This window comes from Pinus tabuliformis, chromosome Q (genome assembly GCF_031772625.1).
Source record: "Pinus tabuliformis cultivar Carrire ecotype Pingquan chromosome Q, CPIR1, whole genome shotgun sequence".
In the NCBI taxonomy this organism is placed as follows: Eukaryota; Viridiplantae; Streptophyta; class Pinopsida; order Pinales; family Pinaceae; genus Pinus; species Pinus tabuliformis.
The window spans coordinates 413416530-413428682 of record NC_142296.1 but is presented as its reverse complement, the minus strand read 5'-3'; positions in this window follow the sequence as shown (position 1 = coordinate 413428682).

Sequence of the window (12153 nt, the reverse complement as noted above, 5' to 3'; positions counted from 1 at the left end):
ATTTGTGCAATAGCTCCTTTATTGCAGAACAAAGGGTAGAGTTGGAGAAGTCTGCGGGCATTCGTGTGTAAGGGTCTCCTAGGTGTGAGGATGCCCTAGTTAGGTGCAGATGCTACAACATGGACTTGGTCACTCGTGGACTACTAAAGGGAAGCGAGAGAGTGGACCAAGTGTGGATGTGATTGGGAACTTATGGTATGCTGGAGGAAAATGAGTGTAGTGACCAAGTTGGAGCTTGGCGAGAAACACCTTGATGGACAAAGGTAGTTGCGAGAGAGGAAGTTGTTGAGCTCAAGGTTCTGATCAACCAGGAGCATTTTGTGGAGACCGGGACTTGTTTGTGGAGAAGGACTTCTACAGCAGATGATGGGTATTCCTCCTAGCCTGTGTTCATTGTGGGAAATGGACATCTTGCAATGATAGGTGGCAGCCCTCCATGCCTTGTGTTGGTTTTCATCGGAGCAGTGCAGGAAGACCATAGTGGGTTGAAGTCCCTGAGTAATTGAGGAGCAGCAGTGGGTAGTTGATAGTTGTTCACAAGTGGAGCTGTGAATAACTCTACAAGAGTCTCGATGTGTTGATGTGTTGATGGACGAATGACCAACTAGTGAGCAAATTGGATAGTCGAGATTCAGTGGCCATATGGACTTGGAGCATTGGTAGAGGTACGAGCTGCAGATCAGGAGCTGAAGGACTGGGCAGGTATAGGGTACGATCAAGGCAGCTGTGAGGAGATCTACATCATCTAGACAGTCAGAGTATCTTGTTGAGGGCAGATTGGTCATCGATGTACTGACACCAATCCCCAATTTGTATTTTGTACTAGTGGATGTATGAGGGCCATTATCCCTGGTGCGGGAGCCATAGACTGTTGTATTATGTGTTGTTTAATATAACGAAGTTGGGTTGAAAATTGTAAAAAAATTTCCATATTTTATCTATGTGTGATTTATTGTTGTTTATATTCAATTGTGAAAAGTAGTATCGTTGAGATTCTTGATTTGGTAGCGTCAAAGATTTTAAGATTCTAACCTAGACGCAAGATCGTGGAAATTCAACATGTACAAGTGGCGTTGTGAGCATGTGGTGTCGTGTACATGTTGTACATGTGGTGTTGTGTTAAGGTGGTGGTGTTTACATGTCGTGCATATGGTGTTGTGTACTTGTGGTGTCATGTACATGTGCATGTGGTGTTGTGTACATGTGGTGTCATGTACATGTGCATGTGGTGTTGTGTACATGTGGTGTCATGTACACGTGCATGTGGTATTGTGTACATCTGGCATTGTGTACACATTGTGCAAGTGGTATGATGTACATGTGGCATTATGTATACGTTGTGCAGGTGGTGTCATGTACATGTGATGTTGTGCACACATTGTGCAGCTGGTGCTTTGTACAAGTGGTACTATGTACATGTTGCACATATGGTACTAGTGTACATGTGGTGGTGTGTGCATGTTGTACATGTTGTGTTGTGGGCATATAGTACTATGCATGTGCATTGTGTAGTTCTGGTACCGTGACGTGTATACCCGTTGTGTCGTTGATCAGATATTGATCCATGACCTAAATGATAGCTCAAATTTCAAAGTGTTCGAAAGAGTGTCGAACCTGAGCGACTGAATATATCTCGTCTTCCTGATTCCGGCGCCTCAAACATTCAAAAAATCAATACTATATGAAGGATTAAATTGAGATTAAGCGCTAAATCGTTCCTTAATCGTCTTCCTTAAAAGTGTGAATTAAGCATGTGGGGAGTATTTGGCAAGTGGTAAGCAGTATCTCATGCACCCTAAAGCCTTGAAATGGTATTTCTAAAATTCACGCGATTAACCTTACCATACAACACGTAGCACGAGAAAACCACTTTTCTCGCGCGCTCTCAGTCTGATATCAGTCGTGCAAGAATATACGCAAGATTACGCCACAGCCATTCGATTGGATGGGTCACATCGACGGTGGAGATCGCCCGAGTTAGTTAGTGAGCGGACGACGCGATATCCGTTGGATCAAGTGGGATAGATCGACAGTGGAGATTCCGCTATTTGAAATGTTTCCAGTGAGAATTATCCCTAACCGCTGGGATTATACCGCCTCATATGCGTGCCTAAACAGTTATTGTAACGACTCACCTCCGACGATCAGCTTGACGGAGCAGAGAAATTTAGGCAGATATGCCAAGTTTAGCTGGAGTTAGGTGCAGTTCACCAAATTTGGTGGAGTGTCCCTATGGGATATTGATTAAATGCACTCCTAACACAGTTTTCGAGCAGAGGGAGAGAGAGAGTGAAACAAGAGGCTAGCTAGGATAATTGGAGCCTTATGAAGCCAATGGAATAGTCCAAAGAAGCTGAAGAAGTCATATGCATGGAAATTTTCATCCAGGGAGATTTTGGAGCTCAGGGCCACCAAGGGTTGGAGGCAGTTGTAGAAGCTACCAGTACTCGTTCTCAGTGAACCAGCAGTCATTCATGACTTTAATGAGCCTTCTGAATCCATTGGATGGATTTGTAGAAGCATTTGAAGACTTCTAAATGCCGAGATACTACAGGGAAGTTTCAGGCAGCCGAGTGCCAACTATAGAGGAGGCCTAGTTTGGGGATGCAGTGCTCATTTTGAGCAAATGATCAGTCTATTTTCGGTGTCTGATATGTGCTGGAGACAGTAGATGAGGTTTCAGTGACAGTTGGAGAATTATGAAGGAGTTAGTGCCATCAAGAAGCTCAGGGTAGCTCAGAGCACTAATTGAAGGAATCAAGTCTAAGGGAGCTTAGATCTGTTTGCAGAGTGATGACAGCCATGACAGGGATATAGATGGTATTCTAAGCCCATTGGTTCAGTTCAGTAACCTTTGGAGTTAAGTGTGGAACTTGTAAAAAAAACTTTGCCATAATCCCAAAGAACCAAGTCAAGATGACAAAAGCTCAAGGAGAAGTAGCCCACGATAATCGAGTGAACTCCTAGATTAAATTTGTTGTTATGTGTGGATGTTTATTTGTTGCATTATATGGTTGTTATATTTGTTTAATATAAGCATAAACAAATGGACTTAGAGCACTTAAACAATTAAAAGAAAACACACATTTGTTTCAAGTATTTAATTCCACAAATGTCATATATAAGCTAGATCATTTACTTGTTTAACTAAGTGGGAGGTTCTTCTAAGAATAACAAGTTATCAAACCCCCATTTCATATCAGGTGGTATCAAAGCAAGTTGCTTGATTGATAGAGAAATAAGTTGCTTGATTGACAGAGTAATAGGTTGCTTGTTTGACTTGAAAGGCATTTAAACAGTACAAAGGATTTGATTTTTTGACTATTTGTAAACTAACTGTTGTTTGAGTTTGCAAAGGTGAAGGGAATGCTACTGATAGCTAAGTCCAGGAATGGACAAGAAGGAAGAAGGGCTGAAGGCATTCTCCTTACCCAAAGGACCTCAAGGCAACCCTTGAAGCACAAGAGGGTGTGTTTGCAAAAGGCTGCTTGAATAAGAGTTTGACTCTACAGCCATTAGTTCTTTGAAAGCTTTGTGAATTTTGTTGAAGTTCTTTTGTTCATTTCTATAATGGAAACTTCTACAAGTGAGTTTTCAAAATTCTCCTCCTTTACAAGATTCTTTGATGAAGACATGAAGCGAGACTTGTTCATCATGATGGATATGGTGAAACAAATGTATAAAGATGAAAGGAAGAGCACCAAACTTCGAGAGCGGTTGAATTCCATGAAGGAAGAGAAACAGTTGTTTTTTGACAAATTGTAAGAAATGGAGAGCCAACTTCATATTGCAAATATGAATGTAGAAAGGATGCATGAGTTGGAGACACAACACCTTGATTCCAAAGAAGAATTAGTCAAGCATCAGTTTGAAGAAAAGGTAAACAATTCTAGGTTTTCTTCAATTTCCTCTAAGAATGTTTATGTTAGTTCTTTTGAAAAACATACAAGAGGTATAGGGTCCAAGTTGATGTCAAAAATGGGTTATGAAGGAAAAGGATTGGGAAAACATGCACAAGGCATTGTTGAGCCAATAATGGTTGAGTAAAGGCCTAAGTATTTGGGTCTTGGCTTTGAACAATCTTATGGAGAAAGTTCCAAAGCAGCCATGAAGGCAATTGAAACAGTGCCTAACAAGAGTTTCATTTTAGGTTCTCTACCTCATGATTGTATTCATGGGGAATGCAATTGTTTGAAACATGCTTTGCAAGAAGAAGGTGTTCATAAGCATGCACTCGAACAAGGGAGTTGTTAAAGCTCTAAAATCATTGAAGAGATTGATGGTGTTCTGAAGGGAGCCACTTCTTCATTCGATTCACCATCTCATGAAGGCAAAAAAGGTGAAAGAGAAAGGTATAAATATGATTTTAATCACATTTCTTTTGATTATGTTAAGCATGGTAAATTTCCACATAAGCATTGGAAAAAAATTGCATGTTCCTTTTGTGGTTTGGTTAACCATAGTGTTTCTAGATGTTGGAAGAAAATGGCCACATATAGGAAACTTTTGAAGAAAAGGAGGCAAGAAGCCAAGGGTCCATTGGACACGGAAAATTATGTTGTAAAGAGGATGAACATGTGTTGCAATTATTGCCATAAGCAAGGACATATTGCTGAAAAGTGTTGGATTTTGAATCCAACAATGCTTCCATGAAATTTGAAGAAGGTGGGAAAAGAAAATGGCAAGAATGGAAAGGAAGTTTCCATAATTGATGTGTTTCCAAATGATTCACATGTTGATGTCAATGTGTAGTTAAAGGCGGCGCCTTTGATATGGATTGGTAAGAAATGTTAGAGTTCTTATCCAATTAAAGTTGCATGTCTTTTGATTTGATACATTTCTTTGCCAATGGAATGCAAGTTGCAGGATTTTACCAAAAAAAGTGAATGAAAAAGTTGAGTATGAGACTCGCTTCATTGTGCAAAATTATATTCATTTCAGCTTTGTAAGTGCATTTTCATATGATTGAGGATCTTGTACTTATGATTGTGCTTAAGAGAAAGTTGAAGAATGGAATACATGCATGAGAATGGTATGTATGAACAAAGGAATGTTCATGATTTCATTTTATTTGAACATGTATGTGTAATTGACTTGATGGTCGATTGCTTTGTTTAAACATGCATGCAATGTCATATCAACTAGGAAAAGTTGATTTTGTCTCCAAGCTTGAAAAAGGAGATAATAATGAAGTGTTTTCACAAGAGGTGGACTTATTTCTACTTTGAAAAAGAATCGTCAAGTTCTTTTTGTACATGCTTGACTTGGAAAGTCAGTTGTTTGAAAAAAGTATGTTTTTGTCGGCTTGTGATTTAGTCGAACATTTGTACACAAGATGTAAGAGACATGATGATGATTCACATGATGTGAATTTATGTCGTCAAGTTTTTTTTTGCATTATGTTGTTTTTGACAAGATGTCAGAAGAAGATTTGCAGTAGCAAAAGTCGCCATAGAAATGGCTTGGTAAGAAATGGTTTAACTTCTTGACACAGTAAAACATACTTTCATTGGTACATATGCAAATTTCAATTAAGTATGCATATATTTATGATGTAATCTCACGTTTTTTTGAGCCACCTTGGGTCGATGATCAAGGAAGCGATGTTCAGCTACCTTCTGTAAACTTCTCAACAGAAATTTTGAATGAGTTCTAGGAAGACAGTTCTTAACAGGAGGACAAGCGCATCCAGGAAGGGAAGTGTCGACTACCTTCGAGTTTTGGTTCAAAGGCACTAGCCATGCAAGGCAAGTGTATGGAGGCTGAAAAGAAAAGGGTGTTGTACTCTCATCTACAGTATAGATCAATATATCAGTCTTTTGGGGTCTAAAAGATTCCTAATGGGGAGGAGTGATCAGATATTGATCCATGACCTAAATGATAGCTCAAATTTGAAAGTGTTTAAAAGAGTTTCAAACCTGAGCGACCGAATAGATCTCGTCTTCTTGATTCCGGCACCGCGAACGGTTCGAAAAATCGATACCATATGAAGGATTAAATCGAGATTAACCGCTAAATCGTTCCTTAAGTGTCTTCCTTAAAAGTGTGAATTAAGCATGTGGGTAGTATTTGGAAAGTGGTAAGCAGTATCTCACACGCCCTAAAGGCTAGAAATAGTATTTCTAAAATTCACACGATTAACCTTAGCGTACGATATGTAGCACGAGAAAACCACTTTTCTCGCGCGCTCTCCGTGTGATATTGGTTGTGCAAGAATCTGCACGAGATTGCGCGACAGCCATTCGATTAGACAAGTCACATCAACGGTGGAGATCGTCTGGGTTAGTTGGTTAGCAGATGAAGTCATAGCCGTTGGATCAAGCGGGATAGATCGACGGTGGAGATTCCGCTATTTGAAATGCTTCCGGTGAGGATTATCCCTAACCGCTGGGATTATACTACCTCATATGCGCGCCCAAACAGTAATTGTAACATCTCACCTCTGACGATCATCTTGGAAGAGCGGAGAAATTTAGGTGGATATGCCAAGTTTAACTGAAGTTAGGTGCAGTTCACCAAATTTAGTGGAGTATCCCTAGGGGATGTTGATTAAATGCACTCCAGGAGCAGTTTTCGAGCAGAGAGAGAGAGAGAGAGAGTGAAACAAGAGGCTAGCTAGGCTAATTGGAGCCTTCTGAATCCAATGGAATAGTTCAGAGAAGCTGAAGAAGTCATCTGCATGGAGATTTTCATCCAGGGAGATTTTGGAGCTTAAGGCCACCAAGGGTTGGAGGCAGTTGTAGGAGCTACTAGTACTCATTCTCAGCGAACCAACAGTCATTCCCGACTGTAATGAGCCTTCTAAATCCATTGCAGGGATTTGCAGAAGCATTTGAAGACTTCTAAATTCCAATATGCTACAGGGAAGTTTCAGGCAGCCTAGTACCAACCGTGGAGGAAGGCCTAGTTTGGGGATGCAGTGCTCACTTTGAGCAAATGATCGCTCTATTTTCACTGTCTGATATGTGTTAGAGATAGTCGATGAGGTTTCAGTGATAGTTGGAGAATTCTGAAGGAGTTAGTGCCATCAAGAAGCTCAGGGTAGCTTAGAGCACTAATTGAAGGAATCAAGTCTAAGGGAGCTTAGATCTGTTTCCAGAGTGATGACAGCCATCATAGGGATATAGATGGTATTCTAAGCCCATTGGCTCAGTTCAGTAACCTTTGGAGTTAAGTGTGGAACTTGTAAAAGAAACTTTGCCATAATCCCAAAGAACCAAGTCAAGATGACAAAAGCTCAAGGAGATGTAGCCCATGATATTCAGGTGGACTCCTAGATAAAATTTGTTGTTATGTGTGGATGTTAATTTGTTGCATTATATGGTTGTTATATGTGTTTAATATCAGCAGAAATTAAAACACTTAAACAGTTAAAAGAAAACACACACCTGTTTCAAATATTTAATTTCGCAAATGTCATATATAAGCTAGATCATTTATTTATTTAACTGAGTGGGAGGTTCTTGTAAGCATAACATTATCAAACCCCCATTTCAAATCAGTTGTACTATGTGTAAGTACATGCATTGTGTTATACATCGGGTGTAAGTGTATGTATTACGTTGTGGTGTACACCGGATGTAGGTGTATGTATTGTGTTGTGTTGTACATCGGGTGTATGTGTGGTAAGTCAAGTGTAGGTGCATGTATTACATGGTGTTGTATGTCCTATGTGGTTGTATGTGTGCGATGTACATTATGTGTACATGCACATGGTTGAGAAGAAGGCACTCGGTATTTTTCAGGTGTGGCAACCAATTTGTTGTGCGTATGACATAACGACAAAGGTAGAAACTAAGGATTGATTAAAGGATAAGTATCAGTGTTTTATTTCAGTTTTATTAGGCATGTGATTTATGATTATGGTCTATGCTTCTTACATATGATCTATTATTCTAGTTTATGATAATTACATGTGATTTATGATTTTGATCTATGATGGTTGTGTTTTAAGCTAACGTGATGTGATATTTTTATACATGATGATTTGGTCAAACTTATGCTAGTTTGACTTGTTGTGACAAGAAGTGAACGGGATTGAAAGTGTACCTTATTGACGAGCTACCAATGAGGTATGATGTGAATTTATTTCAATTTATTTTAAATCTAATGGGATTTATGTGCTTGCTACAAGAAAGCATGGGAAATGCCCGATTGGGTGGTCGAAAGTGATGGCAAGCATTAGCAGCAACAACAAAAGGAATTGGAACAGGCAGAAGTATCTTTGTAAAGCATTCAAGAGCAAGACCATTGTGGGACACTGGCACCCAATAGTGTCCATTTATTACCATGAGCATGTTATGACGGGTATGATGGTTTGAGGAAGGTATATGTATTAGTATTTTGACCTTCTGATGTGAGGAATCCTTGCCAAGGGATGGATCGTCCAGGATAGGCACTGTCGGAGAACTTGGAAGGTGAGTGACTACACAGAATGGGGTGACCGGATTGCCAGAGGGACTATGTAGCAGAGAAAGGAAGGTCGGGGATGGATTTGTTTTGGTCATTAGCATTTCAAGATGGAATCAGATGCAGATTGGGAGTGTGCCCTGGAACAATGATCCGGTAACTGTTCACTGAGAGGACAAGTGGCGCTGAATTGTAGCATTGGACATTGGATGGAGCTTTGACTTTGACAATGCATTCTGGACTTCCTGGGAAGGAGGTGAATCCTGGTACTACTTTTGAGGGTGGAGGCGTGAGCCTCTGGATTCCCTTGTTGATTGATACAGGCATCATATCATTTTATTTGTTGATTGAGAAAATGTGTATATGTGTATATTATTGTAAATATTGTATCGAACTGGTTTATAAACCTCCATAGACAATATGGTTATTTGTTGATTGAAGCAAATGTGCTTAAGTATATGTGGTTGTTATTGTAAATATTGTAATGAGTTGTGTTATAAAGCTCTAGTAAACATTATGTTCGTCATGTTTTAGCAAATGGTCATTGTAAATACTTCAATGAGCTATGTTGTAAAGCTCCATAGGAAGTATGTTTTGTTTTTTGGCAGTCTTGTTGGTTTATAGGTGTCATTCAACACTGAATACAGTGTTCCCCCAAGGGGGAGGGTTCTGTAACAACCCTGGTTAAAAATCCATGTAAAATATATAATACCACAGTCATGGGACACGTATTCCAAGCTCAATGTTGGGAAAAACATCCTAGTGTGGGTGTTCATTGGTTTATTCTAGCTAAGGAAATTGGAAAAGGCTTTGAAAAGGCAAGATGAAATTTTTAACACATTTATTTATAAAAATAATGGAAATTAGGAGAAAAGGAAGGTGAAAGGTCACAGGTTGCATGTGAGGAGGAAAAGGAAGGAAAATAATGGAAAATGAAGAAAATAGAGGCCTCATTGACAAAAGGCTTATGAGGATCAGTTGGCAATCTTTTAATCAGGCTTGGTCAGTGTAGCTTTTTTTCAATTCAGTTTTGGAGCTCACATTCTATTCTTTGTCTCTCTCACTCTTGGATACTTAGAGTTTTCTTGGAGCACTTTGGCATTGGATCAAGAAAGGAAAAGAAGGCAAGAGGAAGGGAGGAGCAAGAAAGGAAGTGCAGGATCAAGCAACTACAATAGGATTCTTTGCAGGTAGCCATTTGCATGTGTGATTTCCTTGCTAGATTTCGCATGCATGGTATTGCATGTGGTTCTTTGTTGTTATGGCATGGGTTTTTCCAGGTGTGACAGATTTTTCATCCTAGCCTTTCCATTTCTCGATAGCCATGGTGTGATGGGGCTCTTAGGTTTTGGTTGAACTAGATTTTTGGATGGATTCGAAGCTAAGTGGGGAGGATCTCTGAATAATAGAACACATGGCCTAGTAACCCCTGAACCGAACTGTGGGTTGTAGTAAAGTTAGATTTTGTGTTGCCTCAGTGGGCCTAGGAATCCTTGACTGGTGAATGGTGGGATATACGGTAAATACTAAAGGTGGGTGCTCTCCATCACACCTTGTAATCCCGAGATTGGATATGCGCTAAATCTTGGAGAGTGGGTCTCGGTTTAGGACCTAGTGATCTAGTGTGGATTGCAGTAAAGCTTGAGAGACTAGAACACAGGAAAATTCCTCATGGTGTAGGTGGATAAATCTGGTGGCATCCATGCTTTTTTGGCCTAGTGATCTCATGGAGATCATGGTAAATCCTATTATTACATGTTTGTTGTTTTGGCCTAGTGATCTGACGTGGATTACAGTAAAGCCTAGTTTCTATTGATGAGGGCGATGTGGTTTAACCTCGGGATGCCCTGGTTAGTCCTTTTGATTTGAGTCCCACATTCATGCTTGGAATATGGCACAGGGGTGAATGGTTGAAGAGAGAATTGGCTCAAAAATTCTATGGTCAGGTGGAAGGTGGTAGTCCCATCCCAGGTTGGCTTTTGCATTCATTAATAAGAGTTTCTTTCCTTGGTATATTATGTGTAAATGTACTAGTTTATATGTGGATTCTTTGGTTGATGTATCCTTGACATTTATGTTGTTATTATGTTGGTTATAATCATGTTTTATGACAGTGATGATGTGTGGCTCTCCTCATGTTTTTATTTGTAAATGACTGAATCGTGTATCTATAACCTAATAGATGATATTGTGATTAATGATATAAGGTAACAATGCTTCTTAGCTATTCTCAGATAAGTATGAGACCCTTATGCTCTGATATGTTGTTTAAACCTGTAGAATATATATTTGTGACATGTTTGACGAAATGCATGTCATGGCTAGTAGGGGTCCAATCAGGTCTTTGTTTAATTAATTGCATTTGTATCATTATTCTGTTGTTATCTTTCAATTATGAAAGTGTCATTGAGTTCTGTGTAGTGACCTAGGCTCTAGGCCTGAAAAAGTGGCACAAATCTCAGAGTTGCAGGCACACATCTAAGGATAAAATTCCCCAGATGCATGCATACCCATGTTGTGGGAGAATTTGGAGCCTCTTGGACGCATGCTTGTCCATATCAAGGGAGTGTCTAGGGTTTAATGGATTAAATTTTAGTTGGTCTCAAGGGTTGGCTACATAAGTGGCTAGGATGGCTCCTAGGAGTTTTGTTTTTGAGGTGGAAGGTCCGTGTGGTGTCTTTCCATCAATTCCACTTCCTTAGGGTCACTTTGGAGGTTGAATCCCATTATGGTGGCCTCTCACCACATATTTACCCCGATTGGTCAGTTACTTTGGTAGATGTGGGGTGAGGGTGTTACAAGTTGCTTCTTGCATGTGATTTATTGGTGCTCCAAATAGGTAGTGTTGCCTTATATATATATATATATATATATATATATATATATATATATATGAGTTTGAATGGATGGCTATAGGAGGCCCAAGCTGACTTGTTCCTAAGGAGGGTCGACTTGACAGTTTTGATGAACTTTGACTCAATACAAAATTCAAAATGTTTTTTCTTACAAATGTCCAAATGGGATATGACTCAATTACATTTTCTTTGACTCAAAATAATTTATTTTTTACTCTTTTGACATAAGCTTGAAGAACATGCTTTGACCAATAATAATAATAATGAATATAATAGATATGTCAATGATAAAAATTACATTTTATAAATTTATGAAGACCAAAACTAGTTACGTTTTCAACAGTGCAAAAGTGACAAAGTTTTACCCACAAAAAACGTCGTTTGATGCCTTAAAACACTCCCAGAAGGTTTCAAACCCCAATTTGCCAACTGGATGGCATCAGTAAAAATAGTCTTAAGAGAGTATTCTTCTACTTTTTCCGCTTTACAATTATTGAGATGGATGACAAACAATATAATGATCCAATCGAGATTATTTGAAGACATAAAACATAAAATCCAAGATTTTGCATCCTTTTTTTTTGCTAAACATCCCATGTGAGAATTTTCCTTTCAAGGAGAAGCCATAAAAAGGACAACATTTGAGTGGTCTTTGACCCTTCCAAGCTAAATTAAACCACCATTTTGATTCACGGGGCATATTTTGTTGAATCAAACCATTGTATATGTGCTTTGGTGAAATAACCTCACATTTCTTATTTTTAGACCAAGAAGGAAAATCCTCTTCATCCCTATTTAAAAAAATACTTTTTTTCCCAAAGTCATCCAAAAAAGATTCCATTCACCTATAAAAACCAATACGATTTGTAAATTTTGAGCAACAGCCCAG